At 46.3% G+C, this 18,312-nt stretch overlaps 1 long non-coding RNA gene across 1 annotated transcript in view; it reads right to left on the reverse strand.

Annotated features, from left to right (window-relative positions):
* The window catches only part of LOC140637079 (uncharacterized), a 38,557-nt gene that overhangs the window by 12,607 nt on the left and 7,638 nt on the right, over positions 1–18,312 (reverse strand). The window contains exons 2-4 of the long non-coding RNA XR_012034312.1: positions 7,582–8,060; positions 7,007–7,151; positions 3,006–3,113 (exon numbers count right to left, since the gene is read on the reverse strand). This is a non-coding gene — a long non-coding RNA (uncharacterized lncRNA). The remainder of the gene's footprint in view (positions 1–3,005; positions 3,114–7,006; positions 7,152–7,581; positions 8,061–18,312) is intronic.

Consider the following 18,312-nt stretch of genomic DNA (forward strand, 5'->3'; position numbering starts at 1 on the left):
CCTTTCATCCCCAAAGTCAACTATCCTCTTCCCGCTGCACCAGCTCCCTTGCCTCTGGGCCTCCTCCACAAATGCTCTTCCCTCTGCTTGGAACACACTCCCTCTGATGAATACCTGCTCAGACTTTCTGCTCTGAGCTCTGCACTGCTCTCTAGGAAGCCTTCCCTGGATTCTCCACCATCTGCCAAAGCTAGATGTTTCTGCCCCAATTCCCTGTCATGGCACTTGCTGGGTTACTGTTACTGGTTAATTAGAGTGACTCCAAGGGCAACAGTCCCCTGTTGCCCAGATTGTACCTGCAGGGTGCCGCACAGCAGCCACGTCATCAGCAAATTTTTTTTTTTTTTTTTTGAGCATCTGCCTCATGTCAGGTGCCACAAATAGTGCCTGGGGACATGATGGGGTATTAGCAAAGTTCTTGTCTTCACTGAGCTTCCACTCTTGGCTTTTGCATATTCCAAAATTGTTGCAGGGGGCACGTATTGGTTGTATAATGGGAAAAGGAAAATGAACCAAAAAGGGAGGGAGCGAGGAAAGGTGGAGAGAGAGAGAGAGAAAGAGAAGGAGAAGGAGAGAAAGAAAGAGAAATTGGGCAGCCCGGGTTGCTCAGCAGTTTAGCGCCGCCTTCAGCCCAGACCCTGATCCTGGAGACCCGGGATCGAGTCCCACGTCGGGCTCCCTGCATGGGGCCTGCTTCTCCCTCTGCCTGTGTCTCTGCCTCCCTCCCTCCCTCTCTCTCTCTCTTTCTCTCTCTCTCTCTGTGTCTCATGAATAAATAAATAAAATCTTTAAAAGAGAGAGAGAGAGAGAAAGGGAAGAGGTAGATGAATGAAGGGTGGGCTCCTGTCCAAACTCCCAAGCGAGGTGAGCCAAGCTCTTCACAGTTCCAGGCCCTGCCCTGGGCCATTTCCTTCCTCACGTCTTTTCACTTTGCTGCACAGATTTTATGCTCCCGAGAAAATGCAGTTTCCCAACGCACCATGACCTTCCCTACCTCTGAGCTTTTTGCACATGTCATGCCCCTGCCTAGAGCGCTGTTGGGGCCCCGCGGTACCTGAGTTCCTGAGTTCCTTCAGGACTCAGCTCTCGTGTGTCATCTCCCAGCTCAGGTCACATACTTCCTTTTCAGGGCCCTATGACGCAGCACAAACCTCCCCGGCATGTGTCACGGTGGTATGCTAACTATTCATCTATCTGCGCGTCTTTCTCCCACCGGAGAGAAAGCATGAGAGCAGACACAGTCTTCTTCATCTCAGGTCCCCGAGGAGCCTAGACCTGTGTCTCGCCCAGGGAGGGGGCTTTGGTGTCTGTCGAATGGAATGGGAAGGTTTTTGATTCAAATCCTGTGCTTTACTCACCACCTTCTTTGTCTCCCAGCCCCGTTCAGGCTGGCATGCTGCCAGGACCAAGTGGAGGGCTGGTCATCTGGTCTGCCCTGAGCCCTGGGGGGCTCACCACATTTCTCAGCTGGGTTGCTTTTCCTCCGTCATGGTGTCACTCCCACCCGTATTTTGTTGTGGGTCCTCAGCTCAATGCACTGTGGACCCTGGACACAGGACACAAAGTCTTCGGTGTCCTGAGCCCAAGCAGCGACCTGGAGCGCTTCAGGTACCTCTCTCCTGGTGGCCCTGTCACCCACATTCTCTTCCTCTAAAGGTGACACCGGCCTGACACCTAACGCTATAGGTTCATGGTTGCTGTGTTTCTATAAACCAAACGACACAATCCCCTTTCTGAATCTGGCTTCTTTCACTCAACATGTTTATGAGACATGTTTGCGTGGTCTCACATAACGACCACGTGTTCAGGTCCGTTGCTGCGTAATATCTCATTATAAGAATATTCCATAACTTATTTATCCATTCTACCTTTGACGGATATTTTGGAAGTTTCCAATGTTTGATATTTTTTATACAGGATGCTGTTAGGAACATTTTGAAGTCTCATGGTGCACAGACATGTGCATTTCTTTGGGGAGAAACCTAGGAAAGGCTTTACCCGGTCATAGGGTATGCAAGTTGTCAGCTTTAAAGTTATGGCCAGTTTTCCAAAGTGGTGACACACCATTTTTTTCTTTTAATTAAAGGGAAAGTCTAAGCCTACATAAATGTATTTCAAAGATGGTAGTGGCCGGTAATAGCATTTGAGGGCAAGAAGGGGAATGAGGTGTTTAGAAGACAGGGCTGGGGGATACTTTTTCATATCATTTCACTCGGCGCTCCTTATATATTTGGAATTTTGAAGTTAAAGTCCAACCTAGTGCCAATTTTTCTTTAATTAAAAAAAGAAGGGAAAAAAAAGGAGAAAAGCCCACGTGCTTTTCAAACACCTTCTTGGTCTCCACTCACCCCCATCCCTGTCTGAGAGTGACCCTTCTCTGCCCCACTGCTTTGTTCTTAACTTTTGCAGCAATACCAACAGTCAGCAGGGAACAGAGAGCTCCTAGTCTGAGGAGGGAGGCTGATCCCACCAGGAAGGAGGGGCCCTGGCAGGATGTCAGGAGTAGGAATTACAGAGCCTTGGAGAGGACTGAGGAGACCCAACAATAGGAGTGGATGAACAAACATAGCTAATCTCATCCAAAATCCCCAAGGACACACTGAAGTAAGGTGTGGTCTGGATTGGAGATTATCTGGAAATACCTGCCAGTTAGGAAGGGTTTGAAAGGCAGGGATGACAGAGGAAGAGGGCTGAGCTTGGGAGGAGGCAAGAGGTGAGTAGATATGGACCATGAGGCTGCTTTCTCTCCTTCTCCTTCCCACTCAGAAACTTCCACTGCCACTTGGACACACACCCCACCCCACCCCAGAGAACTCTGAATGCTTCTTGTCCAAGGACACCACCTTCTTTCCCACCCTGCATCCAAGGGGCCCCCTGTACCTCTAAGCACAGCCAAGAGGAGGTTGCTACTGAGCTGGGCCTGGGGGAGGGAACCAGCCTTTGGGCTGCATCTCCTTTCAATCCCCTCCTCTGAGAAGGGCTGATAGGGGAAGGCGACCACTTACATGTTGCTGTCACACCGGGACCAGCTGGGGCAGGTTATTTGCTCATTCACTTGCTGGCTCTTTCTGTGCTAGAGACCAGGCTCTGCACGAGGGACTGGTGACACAGCACTGAAGAAGAAGGCAGAGTGTTCTGTGAGCCCCTGGCTGAGATGGCCCCACGGGATTTCAGAGAGGGCAGGAAAATTCTCCCCTCCCAAATAAAGCTCTTCCTCCAGCTTGCCTGAGTTGTGGAAGTATATAGATCAGCCATGGATTGTGGGAGTTGAAGCTCCAAAAATGTGGGAGGGGACACTCTGAGAAAAATCCTCCAAAATGACAAATTTTACAAAAACCTATGGCGATGGGAACACACACTGCTGGGGTCCATCACAGGGCCTGGAAGGGGCCCACGTAAGTGAGAGACCCTGCAGCTTGAGCTTCCCAACCTTCTCCTTTCAGTAAACCCAACTCACTGTTAACTGAGGCACTGCTTTTCTTTCTTTCTTTCTTTCTTTCTTTCTTTCTTTCTTTCTTTCTTTCTTTCTTTTTTTAATTTTTATTTATTTATGATAGTCACACAGAGAGAGAGAGAGAGAGGCAGAGACATAGGCAGAGGGAGAAGCAGGCTCCATGCACCGGGAGCCCGACGTGGGATTCGATTCCGGGTCTCCAGGATCGCGCCCTGGGCCAAAGGCAGGCGCTAAACCGCTGCGCCACCCAGGGATCCCTCTTTCTTTCTTTCTTTCTTTCTTTCTTTCTTTCTTTCTTTCTTTCTTTCTTTCTTCTTTCTTCTTTCTTTCTTCTAAGATTTTATTTATTTATTCATGAGAGACACGGAGAGAGGGGCAGAGACATAGGCAGAAGGAGAAGCAGCCTCCCTCCGGGGAACCCAATGTGAGACTCGATCTCAGGATCCTGGGATCACAACCTGAGCCAAAGGCAGATGCTCAACCACTGAGCTACCCAGGGGCCTGAGACACTGTTCCCTGAAGTGCAGATATTAATGAGAGGAACCAGTCCTCAAGATGTGGCTCAAGGGCAGGGTGCTGGGCACTGAGGGCAGGCATTCTGAAAGGAATAATAGAGGTTCTAGGAGGGAGAGGGCCAGAGAAGATGGTGGAAGAAGGGAAGTAGCTAAGACCCCCACCCCCCCACCAAAGGCGGACATTCCACCCTTCCCTCAAAGCACAGTCCCTGGTCCTCACAGAGAATCTGCCTCCCTCCTTGGGGCCAATAGGATCCTCTCTCCCACTTTCCCAGCAGAGTCAGGAAGAGGGTACATGCAGAAATCATTCCAGTTTGAGCTTTCTCTACCTGGGAGAGCTTTAAGAAAAGACAGCAAGGTCCCCGAAGGGAAAGTAAATAGACTTTCTACATCACCTCTGTGTGGACTTCCCTTGGTCTTCACTCTGATTCAGTGTAGTGGTTGGAGTGAATCAACTTATACCACCAAAAGCCTTATGAAAGCCCAGCGTTTCCCAAGGTCTTCCTAACCAGGGACTTGGAGATAAAGGGGATGATGGTGCTTATTTCCATGTCAGTGCCTTATAATTTCAAGAAATTAAATACTCGCTTTTCTCACCCTGAGGCCTTTCTAATTACGACACAAAATCTAGAAGTAAAATAGAAGCTTGATAAATTAAAAAAAAAAAAAAAGAAGCTTGATAAATTTAACTCCAAAAAAATTTTTTTTTTCAAATTTCTGCCTGGTAGATGCTATCCTTTTTTTTTAAATATTTTATTTATTTATTCATGACAGGCACAGAGAGAGAGAGAGAGGCAGAGACACAGGGAGAGGGAGAAGCAGGCTTCACGCAGGGAGCCCAATGTGGGACTTGATCCCGGGTCTCCAGGATCACACCCTGGGCTGAAGGCAGTGCTGAACTGCTGGGCCCTGGCTGCCTGGTAGATGCTATCCTAAACAAAATCAAAGGACAGGCTACAAACTTGGGAAAGAATTTGTGGTTAATATCATAAACAAGTAATTTCCCTAATATATATATAAAGAGCTTCCACAAATCACTAAGAAAAAAAACCGAACACACTTCAATAGAAAAAAAAAAAAAGTGAGCAAAAGACATCAACAGACAATCCACAGGGGGAAAATATTTGACTGGCTCAAGCATTTGAAACGATGCCCAATTTCACCTGCAATAAGGAAACTGCATATTTAAACAAGCACCAACATAGGATTTCCACCTACAAACATCAAACATTTGTCAGTATACTGAGTTGACAAAGATATGTAGAAACAGCACTCAGATTCTTCTGCTGAGGGTGGAAATTGGAACAAATCCTCTGGAGAACAATTTGGCTACAGCTATTGGAATTATAAATGCATATTCATTTGACCCAGCAATTCAACTTTGCTTTTGTAGTTTTTGCATCCGAAACCACCTGACCATATTAGCTATTCAAAAGTAAATTAAAAACTTCTCCTCAGGGAGATGTGAAAGCCTACCAGAGGAGCCAGCAGACCTGGTGGCTCAGTGGGGTGAAGCTTCTTAGACACAGGAGATAGCTGATGTCTATTTTTTAACCATTAAACCACCTTCAATAGTTTTCAGATACTGTCATTTATTGTCTTCTATCTGCGATGGCTGGTTGATTAGGAAGGGGAAGTAGAAAAATACTGGTTCTAAAGCATAACCACCCAATATGGGGTTTGGCAGTTTGCCTTGCAGTGCTCATCAGCGGATCCATAATTTGCATTCATCTGATCAAAATTATTTTTAAAGCACAACAAGATGTCCTGGGTTCTTATTATTGAACAATACTAAAATGAGACAAGAGAGGGCTGATTCTTTCCAATTTGGCTGTGCTTTTATTGGAAATGGAAGCTATGTATAGCCACCATGTGTTATGTGTGCAGACACACTTAGGAAAAGATCAATGATCTGAAACCATCTCTCCCATCATGTGCGAACCAGACTTGAAACGTGTGATGAGGAACCAGATGATTTCTCATGATGCAAGATGCAAGAATTCCACACATCACATCCTGAAACAGTTTTCAGCAATTGTTGATGCTCTAATGTGGAATATCAACCCCACTTTTAACTATGGTCAATCCCTAATCTACACACCTAGAACTTGTCATTTTGAACTTGCCCAACAAAGCATGCTTTTCTTTAGTTAGTGGCACTTACCTTGGAAAACTTCTAAATTACTCTTTATAGGGGTGCCTGGGTGGCTCAGTGGTTAAGCATCTGCCTTTGGCTCAGGGCATGATCCTGGGGTCCTGGGATCGAGTCCCACATCTGGCCCCCTGTGGAGAGCCTGCTTCTCCCTCTGCCTGTGTCTTTGCCTCTTTCTCTGTGCCATCCCCGGACCCCAGGATCATGCCCTGAGCCAAAGGAAGACGCCTAACTGACTGAGCTGCCCAGGGATCCCAAAAGATGTAATTTTTTAACTGAAAACAGTGTGATTTGGAAAAAGGGCTGAAATGACCATTTAAAAGTATTTCAGGCAATGCCCAACATTGTGTATTAGTGTTGAAAGTGCCAAAAACTTTTGAACAATTGAGAAACTCCATCTAAACTAGCTATGCTTTTCTTGGCTTCCAAGATTTAACAACCAGATATATCACCCCTCAGTGTGCAGGACTGCCCAAATGCTGACCCCTGGGGAAATACCCAAAGGAAGCCAGGCAGGAGTTAAATATTTCCTTGTAGATTTTCTCAATCTTCAGCAATTTATAAGTACCCTTGATCTCACTTGAGCCTTGAAAAACTTCTATTATCTCTATTTCTCTATTATCTGTCTGTCTTTCTGCTATCTATTTATCTATCTATCCATCAAGTTATTCCCACTTCACAGATGAAAATACTGAGGCCCAGGGAAGTTTACATCACTTGCCTGAGGTCACACAGGTGTCAAAGCCAGGTTTACAGCTCTCCTTGACCTGTCATTTACAGGTGACTATAACAATCCCAGCTCGCCATCGTACACACACACACACACACACACCACCACCACCACCACCACACTCTTCCCATGTTCTTTGCATTCTGAGGACAAACCTGGTGCTTTGGTGATAAGAGGAGCTCAGAGCACGTGAATGGCATTTGGGAGGCAGTCCAAGGCTGAAAGGTGGTTGGCCTTGGTTGCGGGGAAGGCTGGGACAGAGGGCCTGGGCAGAGGGTATTGAAGTCAGTATCTGCGATTCTGAACAAATGGGTGATGTTCAGCAGTCATCCGTGCCTTGGGGCCAAAGCCCCTGGAAAGCCATTTGACCAGGGTCAGGTAAATGTTTAAGCACGGGGGTGGAAGGAGTAAGTACTGGGGTGGGGGTGTTCAGGTTCAAGAAGCAAGGAAAGGGAGACTTTAACCCTAGGAGTGGATAGTCCCACTCCCCCCTTCCATCACGTGCCTCAGAGATCAGGAAAGGGCTCCCTGGGTCAGGCTCCTTCCCAGGAGCAAGGGGGAGGGGTGAGAGACCCTTGAGTTCGGGAGCCCCCCTCCCCTCTCCCATTTAATCAAGGTCAGTTCAGTTGGTACCAGGAATTGAATTGGGACTTAGGCGGTTCCTTTCTGGGGGTCAAACTCATTTGAGTATGCGGCTGTCTGACTTTATTCCTCCCCAACCTTTCACTACCTCCTGACAGGGCCAGTCCGTGGGCCTCTGCATTCCCAGTCCACCTCAGATTCCTCCCGGGCATGGAACCGCTGATCCCTGAAGGTTCTAATGTCCCCTGGCCCAGGCAAGTGGAAAAAAAGAGTTAAGTGTGGCTGAGTCATAGAAGAAGGCATCCAAGCAGGACCAAAGTCCCAGCCTGCTCTCCCCTTGGTAGAGGACACGGGGCTTCCCAGATGGGGTCACTGTCAGCTGAGAGCACTTGCCTTAAGCCCCCAGGACCCTTTGCCACCATCAGCGTCATCGCTGAAGGCTGGGCAGGGTATCGCACACGTGGGATTTCTTTCCAGGGTTTCTGTCCATCCTGGATTTGAACCATTTCCTTTGAGGGCCTGGAGAGCTCTCAGCCTTCTGTGGAGATTGCTGGTTGCTATTTCATATCCATCCTCGCTTTCTTCTTTATTATACCATTGTATTGTTGGAAGTGGGGAGGCATCCAGCTTAAAACAAAGAGACAAATAAACATTTCCCAGACTCCCTTTCACAGCAGGATGGCTGATGATACCCTGATGGTGAAGGAAGGGGAAGGTTTCAGAGGAAATAAAGTAAGGATCCTAATTGAGCTGACAAGTGCCTTTTGCCTTATCTCCCATACTCCTTCCTTCCTCAAACATGGATGTGTTGTCTGGAGCTCCAGCTGCCATCTTGGACTATGATACCACCAAAGGATGGAACATGCAAAGATGGAAGGAGCTTGAGACATCACGATGTCACAGACCTGACACTAAAACTCTAGACTGGCTTATCTATGGACTTCTTTTACTTCAGAGAAAACCAAGCTCTATCTTCTTAAGCCACTATCATTTTGAATCTCTCTTATTAGCAGCCTAATGCAATTCCTCACTGCAACATTGAGCTTCCCTAAAATTCCCTCCGAATGGACAGTGTCCCACTCTCCCAAGATCCCAGCCAACAGGGGATGATCTCATGCATTGCTGTCTTTGGGCAACAGGCAGGACGACTGGAGGTGGGAGCAGTGCTAAATGTGCTCCACAGGGGATGCCTGCTTGGCTCAGTTGGTTAAGCATATGCCTTCTGCTCAGGTCATGATCCTACAGTCCCAAGATCAAGCCCCACTTTGGGCACCCTGCTCAGTGAGGCGCTTGCTTCTCCCTCTCCCTCTGTTCCTCCCTGCCTCCAATTGTTCTCCCTCTCTGTCTGTCAAATAAATAAATAAAATATTTAAAAATAAATAAATAATTTAAAAAAAAGACTGTGCTCCACATTTTCAAGCTTGAGACACCATCTGCCATCATAGCATCATCACCCACAGATGGGGGCAGTCCTCATCACTGAGTTACCAGAAACAAAACCAAAGCCCTTAGGATCAAGGTTGATTTCCAGCCCTGGATCTCTAAGTACCAGCTCCTCCTCACTTGCTCACCCTTCCAGAAGCCCTCTCAGCTGACCCAGGAAGAGCCAGCCACCACCACCCCCAAGTTATCACCCCTCTCTGACATGTGTTGGAAGCAGATGCCCCTGCTTGCCTGCATCACCTCCCCCCGGCACTGGTGTGGTTTCAGCCACAGCTGTGATGGACAATCTCATGCAAAGATCAGGCTCATGCATCCTCGAGGTGGCTGCTTTTTGCCCCAGGACTCTTCCCCAACATCTCAGCAGCCTGCCTGAGATGTGTTCAGATGACTTAATGGGGATTTTATCTGGACTCATGCAGCCCAGATCTGGGGCTCTTCACCTCGGCTACAGGGGCATGCCCTGGAAAGGTTCGAAAAAATATTCCGGGCTTCCCATTCCTGGTTTCCTTTCTCACTGTCTGAGATGGAGTTTGAGTCTCAGGCCCCGCACATTTGATTCCCTCAGTACTTGGAGTTACTCATTGTTGACCTCAGGCGAGATGATCCATTTCTTGGAGCCTCATCTGTAAAATGGGTAAAAATACTTAGTCTGCCTACATCACCAGGCCAGTGGATACTAATGGTTACCTGAGCTTCCCCTACATTTCTTCTCTTCACAGAAGGATGGGAACACTTAGCAGCTGAAGGAGTGAGACCAGGAGGAGCAAGGGTTGCGCAGAGGCATTGTGTCTGACTGGAGAGGACTCAGCTCAGAGGTTGTGGGCACGGGAAGTAAATACATTGTGGATAATGGGAACTAAATTTCTCACTATCAGGGAGGTGCTTTACACAGATGGAAAAAGGGAAAGCTAGAAGGATCTAGAGCTTCCAGATTGGAATAGGAAGTATCAGGGTGCCTGGATGGCTCAGTGCTTGAGCACCTGCCTTTGGCTCAGGTCATGATCCCGGGATTGGGATCGAGTCCCACGTCGGGCTCCCTGCATGGAACCTGCTTCTCCCTCTGCCTGTGTCTCTGCCTCTGTGTGTGTGTGTGTCTCTCTCATGAATAAAAAAAGAAAATCTTAAAAAAAAAAAAGGAATAGGAAGTATCAGTAGGAACTCACAGTTTTAAAACACATTTACACAGATAGATACTGAAATGGTTGTGGGTATCTCTGCGTGGTGTATTATGTATTATGCGTGTATACATGCATTGTATGCATATATAGCCAAAACTCATCTTTTATTTAGACATTACTGACTTACAATATTGTATTCGTTTCAGGTGCACAACATAGTGACTTGATATTTGTCTATATCGTGAAATAATCACCACAATAAATCAAATTAGCATCCGTCACCACACATAGTTACAAATTCCTTTTTCTTGTGACAAAGACTTTTGAGATCTACTCTCAATAACTTTTTTTCTCTTTCTTTCTTTCTTTCTTTCTTTCTTTCTTTCTTTCTTTCTTTCTCTCTCTCTCTCTCTCTCTCTCTCTTTCTTTCTTTCTTTCTTTCTTTCTTTCTTTCTTCTTTCTTCTCTTTAGAGAGAGGGAGAAAAAGAGAGAGAGAAAACGGAGGAGAGGCAGAGGGGGAGGGAGAAGAGAGAGAATCTCAAGCAGGCTCCACACTGGGTGGAGCTCAAGCTGGGCTCAATTTCTTGACCCTAAGATTGTGACCTGAGCTGAAATCAAGAATAGGACCCTTAACCGACTGAGCCACCCAGGTGCCCGGACAACTTTCAAATATACAATACAATGTTATTAACTATAGTCATCATGTGGTATATTACATCCCTGGGGCTTATTTATTTTATAGCTAGAAGCTTGTATTTTCTAGAACTGTTCATCCATTTCATCAACCCTCTAAGCCCCACCTCTGGGAATAAACAATCTGTTTCCTCAATCCATGATCCTGGGGGTTTTGGGTTTTTCTGTTTGTTTGTTTTTTAAGATGCCGCACATAAAATGAAATCATATGGTATCTGTCTTTCTCTGACTTATTTCACTTAGCATAATACCCTCTGGGTCCACCAATGTTGTCACTAATGGCAAGATTTCCATCTTTTTATAGCTGATAACATTCCAATATTTTACGTGTATATACAACCACTCTTCATTCACACATCCATCATCAATGGACACTTGGGCTGCTTCCATATCTCAGCTATTACAAACACCGCTGCAATAAACATGAGGCCACATCTTTTTGAGTTAATGTTCTTGTTTTCTTTGGATAAATATCCAGAGGTGGGATTGCTGAATCGCCTGGTTGTTCTATTTGTAATTTTTTGAGGACCCTCCATACTGGTTTCCATAGTAGAAAACTGGTTTCCCTGTTACAGCACATGAAGGGTTCCCTTTTCCCAACTTTGCCAACCCTTGCTGTTTCTTGTCTCTTTATAAGGGCCTTTCTAACAGATGTGAGGTGATAGCCCACTGTGGTTTTGATTTCCATTTCCCACTTCCCTGAGGATGAGAGATATTGAACACCTTTTTATTACCTGTTGGCCATCTGTATGTCTTTTGCAAACATGTCTGTTCAGATCCTCTGCCAATTTTAATCAAATTGGGTTTTTTTGCTATTGAGTTGGATGAGTTTTAATCCTTATTATTCCATATTTGCAAATTCACCTACTCACTAAAAGGTCTTTGCAACCCCAAAGTAAACCCTTGTAGCACTTTTGAGGTTACAGACATATACAGAGAAGTAAAAAAATTTTGGTTTGTCCATGTGAGTGTTCTCAGCTAAGGCCAACAGGGATACAAGGATCTCCTTGTTTTGACTTTTGTACTGATAACAAGTATCCTTGTCATGGTCTAGAAAGCTGTGATGTGCCTCGTGCAGCAAATAAATACATGTTAGACAAGCTTTGTTCAGGCATGAGTCATAGAGCTGATGCCAGTGTGTTCAATGTTCATGAGTCAACAATATCTATTAAAGAAGATGTCTTTAGATGGAAACATACATAAAACAAAGTTATATATTGATTGGTTGGTGAAAATATGACCAGAGGCTTGCAGGAACCTAACCTTGTATTTCCCCTAAAGAGCAATGATCTAGCACTCACTAATTTTGTCAGCGAACTCTAGAAAACACAACCACTATGAATGAGAGTGTCTGTATATACATGTATGTCTTAACTCTATCTTTTCAGAGGGCCTAGAAGTAATGATGCCCCTGTAGCAACAACTCACTGAGCACCCAGATCATGGTTTCTAATTACCATCTTCCACTAAAAGGAACCAGGATTCAAAACACACACACACACACACACACACACACACACAAAGGAACCAGGATTCCTTGTAGAAGTGGCTGATTCCAAGGCTGGAGCAGAGAGATTACAAAGAAGCCTGGAATGCTTTACTGCACCAGAAATTAAGGAAATGCTCAAAGCACAATGAGAACATGGCAAAGGAAACAAGGAGCCAGCCTGAAGGGGTTTTGTCTGGCACAACTTGGGATAATTTGAACACTAAAATAAATGATAATTTTTTTTATTTATTTGTGATAGTCACAGAGAGAGAGAGAGAGAGAGAGAGAGAGAGAGAATGAGGCAGAGGGAGAAGCAGGCTCCATGCACCGGGAGCCCAACGTGGGATTCGATCCAGGGTCTCCAGGATCATGCCCTCGGCCAAAGGCAGGCGCCAAACCGCTACGCCACCCAGGGATCCCAATAAATGATAATTCTAATGCATTTCAACCAATTAAATAAAATAGGAATCCATGAGCCTTTCTGACACAAACAAACAAATGGGGGAGAGAAGAAAGTTTTCCCTGTAGTTGAATGCCAACCAATAAATGATGGAAGGAATGCTGAAAATGGAGACATTCCCATTTGGCAATCACTGTAGTCATATTTGATACAGGAGTTGTCAACAGATGTTAAAGCTGGTGGGCAGAGGTTTCGATGAGGATCAGGATTTTGGCATAATTTCCTAATATCTCCTCACAACATATGTAGCGATTACTAAGCAGAGATGGCAACTTTGTGGTGCGGGAGCCTGGCAGACAACTGGACCAAGGGATAAAGGCACAGAATCCTATCTGTGGTGTTCCCGTCAAGAATGAATGAGTGGCCTGGGGCTGCTTGAAAGAAAACATCAGATGAACCCAAACTGAAGGTCATCCTACAGAATAGAAGGCCTGGACGCTTTAGGTCTGCTAAGGGCACAAAAGGCAGGAAAAATGGAGAAACTTCTAGATTGAAGACAGATGACAAGTAAATGCAAGGCATGGTCCTGGATTTTATCTGGGGCTACAAAAGGAAAAAGACATGGTTGAGGAGCAGCCTGGGTGGCTCAGTGGTTTAGTGCTGCCTCCAGCCCAGGGCCTGATCCTGGAGACCCGGGATCGAGTCCCACATCAGGCTCCCTGCATAGAGCCTGCTTCTCCCTCTGCCTGTGTCTCTGCATCTCACTCTCTCTCTCTTTGTGTGTGTGCATGTGTGTGTGTGTGTGTGTGTGGCTCATGAATAAATAAATAAAATCTTAAAAAAAAAAAAGACATGGTTGGGATAGTTGGCAACATTTGAACAGGGTCTGTGGACTGAATGGTAGTCATTACCAATGCCAATTCCCTTATCTGGAGAACCGTAGAGTGATCCATATAAGAGATTTTTCCTGTATTTAGGAGTGATGGGCATTATGTCTGCAGCTTGCTCTTAAATCCAGAAAGAGATGAATGGGTGTATCTTTTTTTTTTTTAAGTTTTCATTTATTCTTTCATGAGAGACAGAGAGAGAGAGGCAGAGACACAGGCAGAGGGAGAAGCAGGCTCCATGCAGGGAGCCCGATCTGGGACTCGATCCCAGGACTCCAGGATCACTCCCTGGGCCAAAGGCAGATGCTAAACCGCTGAGCCACACAGGGATCCCGAATGGGTGTATCTAAAGGGAGAGGGTGGCAAAGCAAATGTGGTGAAATGTTAAAGAATCTGGGTGAAGGGATAACGGAGTTCTCAGTATTATTCTTGCAACATTCCTGTAAATTTGAAATGATTTCAAAATAAATTACTTTTTTTAAAAAAGAGTCTACCCAAATGCTTTGGAAAATGCTGAGAAGGTAAGAAGGGGACTGTTGTTATCCTTTTAGTTATTTTTTTTTCTAGAATGTGGGATTATTCCAAAAGAGTGTGCTGTGTGTGGGGGTGAGGGTGTTGCCATGGAGTATATGCTTATTTATTTTCCATCCCCCAGATTAACCCTTTGTCCCCCAGGGCAACAGGTGATGCAATCTACCCTGGGAGGAGGGAAAGGCCACACCTGGGCAAACAGAAGGCCTGGGCTCATCTGGGATGAAGCCTGCACCCAAGTGTTTATGACTCTTCATGCCTTATCACTCCTTCCTGTTACAACTGAGTGCTCCCCTGCCATCTGTTTATACAGACACTAATAAAACAATACAGCCTCCTGCCTCACTTGCTCAGAGTCTTGGAAATATCGATACAGTGATGCTGGCTACGACAACTTGTTTCCTGCTTCCCCAGCTGAGTATTTCCACCCCCTCTGTCTCAGATGGGATGGAAGACCCAAAACAGACAGTAAGGTCATGGCAAGATGGGATTGACTGCAATTCAATGTGATAGGTATTTCTTACGGGCCTTAAAATGGGCAATATCTGACAGTGGGTAATGAACAGGCATTTCTTTAAGCTCTAAGCATAGGAAGCCTGCTATCACGCACAAAGAGATAAGTAAAGGGAAGGGCACCATGAAATCACCACCATGGCTGCCATCATCATCATCATCATCATCATCATCATCACTGTTATGGGTTGAGTTATGTCCTCCCCAAAATGTTGAAGTCCTAACTTCCAGTACTCAAAAATGTGACTTTATCTGGAAAAAGGGTCTTTGCAGATGATCAAGATGAGGTCATCAGGGTGGGGCCTTAACTCAATATAACTGGTAGTCCTAGGAAAATCTGGACACAAAGAGACACAAACACACATTGGGAGAAAGCCATGTGAATGTGAAAGCAGAGATCAGGGTAATGAGTCAACAAGCCAAGGAATGCAAAAGTTTGCCAGCAAACAACTGGACGCTAGGAAAGAGACGTGGAACTGATTCCTTCTCATACTTTCAGAAGGGCCCAACTTTGCCATCACCTTGATCTGAGGCTCCCATGGACCGTGAGACCACGAGTTTCTGGGGTTTAAGCCACCAATTTGTGGTACTTTGTCATAGCAGCCCCAGGAAATAATTATAATCTCCATTGCCATCAGCAGCAGCAGCAGCAGCAGCCCCACCACTACCCTCATCTTCACCATCATCACTGCCATCGTCATCACCACCACCATCCTCATCATCGCTGTCATCTAACTAACGTAGATGAAGCTAACCACATGCCGTCACGGTTCTGAGAAGTTTGTTAACATAAACTCATCTAATCCTTACAACAACACTGTGAGGTGGGTAGTACTACTACTCCCGTTTTCCACAGAATATGAAAATAAAGTTCAGAAAGGTCAAATCATCTTCCCAAGGCCACTCAGTCAGAAAGTGCCTGCATGGTGGCTTCAACGTTCCCCTAGGACTATTCCTTTCTTCTCATCTCAACAGCCGTCTTCCTCTCCAGTCTTTGGCCAGAATGAATATGTCCTGTGCTCACCTCCTCCTGCCAGAAGCCTTCAATGGAGCAAACGCTTCAGCATCATTCCCATGCTTCGCAGGACACACAGGGGCACGTGGGTATCATGTACCGGGGAGCTGCCGTGCATGGAGTCCTGTCCCCTGTCCCGGTCTGCTCTTTGCCCTTAGAGTGCCTGTGTCTCCACAGACAAGACTGGCCCAGCCCTGATGCCAGCAACCGTCAGTGGAGATGTCAATCACCTTTGGATACAGTATGCAGGTAGATTATGATGGGTTTTTATTGCTTTAGTTGATAACCAGAGGTATTAGCCAGGTACATGTAATCATGCCTCAGAAGAAAATCAATCTGAGTCTGTGTACAGGTATTCTCAATGACTGTCAGAAATGATGCAGGGTGCTTGAATTTCCCTGAGCAGTGAGTGCATATGGTTCTCCACACTTCCCATTGCTTCCCATTGCGGTGGCACCATTCTCAGCACATAAAAATGATTCCATGGATGTTTCACTGAACCTACCCAAAGCCCACAATCTTTTTTATTTATCAAATTCACTTGTCCCTCTCCTGTCCCTTCCCATCTGTTTCCTAATATTTATTCCTTATGGGAAGGGTCCGTAGTGATCAATTTCAAAAACCGTAATAGTGGGGCAGCCTGGGTGGCTCAGCGATTTAGCGCCGCCTTCAGCCCAGGGTGTGATCCTGGAGACCCGGGATCGAGTCCCACATCGGGCTCCCTGAATGGAGCCTGCTTCTCCCTCTGCCTGTCTCTGCGCCCCCCACCTTTCTGTGTCTCTCATGAATAAATAAATAAAATCTTTTTTAAAAAAAAACTGTAATAGTGTTTTCAAGTCTGGGCTGTAGCTGATACTTTTACAGTCTAGTGGACAATTGCTACAGAACCTACAGCTGTTTGCAGAGCAGAACATGCAGGTGCTTGCAGATTGCAGGTGTTTACAGAGCCTGTCACTTGCAAAGCCTGTAGCTGTTCACAGATCCCACAGATGTTTGCAGAGCCTTCCTTGTTTGTAGAGCCCCCCATTCGTAAATGTTTAAAGATTTTAAAATCACAGTTTAAAATTGTAATTTTCAAAAAACACACAGCTGTTTGAAGAGCTTGAAGGTGTTTACAGAGCTTACTGGTGTTTGTAGAGACTGCAGCTCTTTGTGGAGCTCTTTGCTATTTGCAGATCTGTAGGCATTTGAAGAAATTGTTGAAGGTGATCGGAATGCCTACTGGATGCTTGGCTTCTGGCAGAGCTCTCCTCCCTGAGCCAACAATAGACATGTCTTATTAACGCACAAACTCTGTGTCTAGTGTGATGCCAAGAGATTCAAAGGATACAGAATTTTGAAGAAAGGTCCCTGGAAGAAGAGGTTTTCCGTACATGTGGGGAACAATCATGGAGCATATATTGACCGAAGAACAATCCACAAAAGGGGCACAGGGTTGCATGGATGTGAACTACTCCAGGATCAGCCCACTTGGTTTCCACATGTACCTGGAATAGCACAGCGACACTTTGTGCAGACCCCTCCCATGCTGTACCCCATCCCCCTCCATGCCCACAGCCTTTAGCTGCACCCCACCCTCTACATCATACCAAATTATGCAACTACCTCTGTCCTTTTTTTAAAATTATTTAAAGATATTATTTTATTCATGAGGGACACAGAGAGAGAGGCAGAGACATAGGCAGAGGGAGAACAGGCTCCCTGTGGGGAGCCTGATTCAGGACCCGATCCCAGGATCCCAGGATCACAACCTGAGCGGAAGGCAGACACCCAACCACTGAGCCACCCAGGAGCCTCTATCTCTATCCTTCCATTCCCTCATTAAAACTCCCTTCTCTCAGGGTCCTAATCCTAGTTCACCCTCATCGGGAACAAATGTGCTACAGTAAGTTCTTACCGACTGGGATGTGCTACCATGAAAGGAGACATTCACATTTTGAAATAGGAACTGCGGAGGCTGCCATGCCTTCACCCAGTGGCATGCTCCCTGATCGTGAGATCTGGGGCACAGTGGCAGGCACAAATGGGGTGCCTGACAATCTGGCTGCCTGCGGGGAAGGCTTGCCCTGCAGGTGCGCCCCACTTTTTGGCCACAGCTGTAGTCTGATTGAATCTTTGCTAATCAAATCCTCTTTTCCAAGTGACTCATACGCCCATTTCAGAGCAAGGACGCACCTGGAATGAGAAGTGGTTCCAGTCCAGGCATGAGCTGAAGGACGGTTCAGCTGGGTCACGGCAGTGATTTTTATTGAACAGAAAGGTCTACCTCTCCACATGTTCCTGTGTGTTTGTTCTCTTAAATGTCAGTCTGGACTCTGACTCAGTGGGGGTAACTGAGAGTTGTTTCAGCTCCAGTGTTGTGTTCAGAGGCTCATCCAGTTCTCCCCAGTTTCCATCTGGCTCCTGGAACCGGTTTGCATCCTTGTCCCAGCAAAGCTCCCTCTTCTTCTCCCAGAATTCGGAAGCCAGATACGCTGCTAACATCTTGGGGCTCCAGGCTGGGAGCAGCCGTGGGCCATCGACCCACTTGAAGAAGACGCCCACCATCTGGGGGCTGTGACCCCCAAATCTGTCCCTTCAGATTCCTGAATTCCGGTCCTTTGGTCTCACTGCCCTCTAGGCTTATTCTACCAAGTGTAACAAGAGCACCTTTACATGTAAGGAACCCCAGGGTGAGCTCAGGATCTACCCCCCACCCCCTGCTGTCCTCTTCCATCCAGTTGTCCAGGTAAATGAAACCTTTCTCTCTGAGTCTGATAATCCCACCTCCAGAAGGTCCTTACTCTGCCC

Source organism: Canis lupus, chromosome 7 (genome assembly GCF_048164855.1).
Source record: "Canis lupus baileyi chromosome 7, mCanLup2.hap1, whole genome shotgun sequence".
NCBI classification, from domain to species: domain Eukaryota; kingdom Metazoa; phylum Chordata; class Mammalia; order Carnivora; family Canidae; genus Canis; species Canis lupus.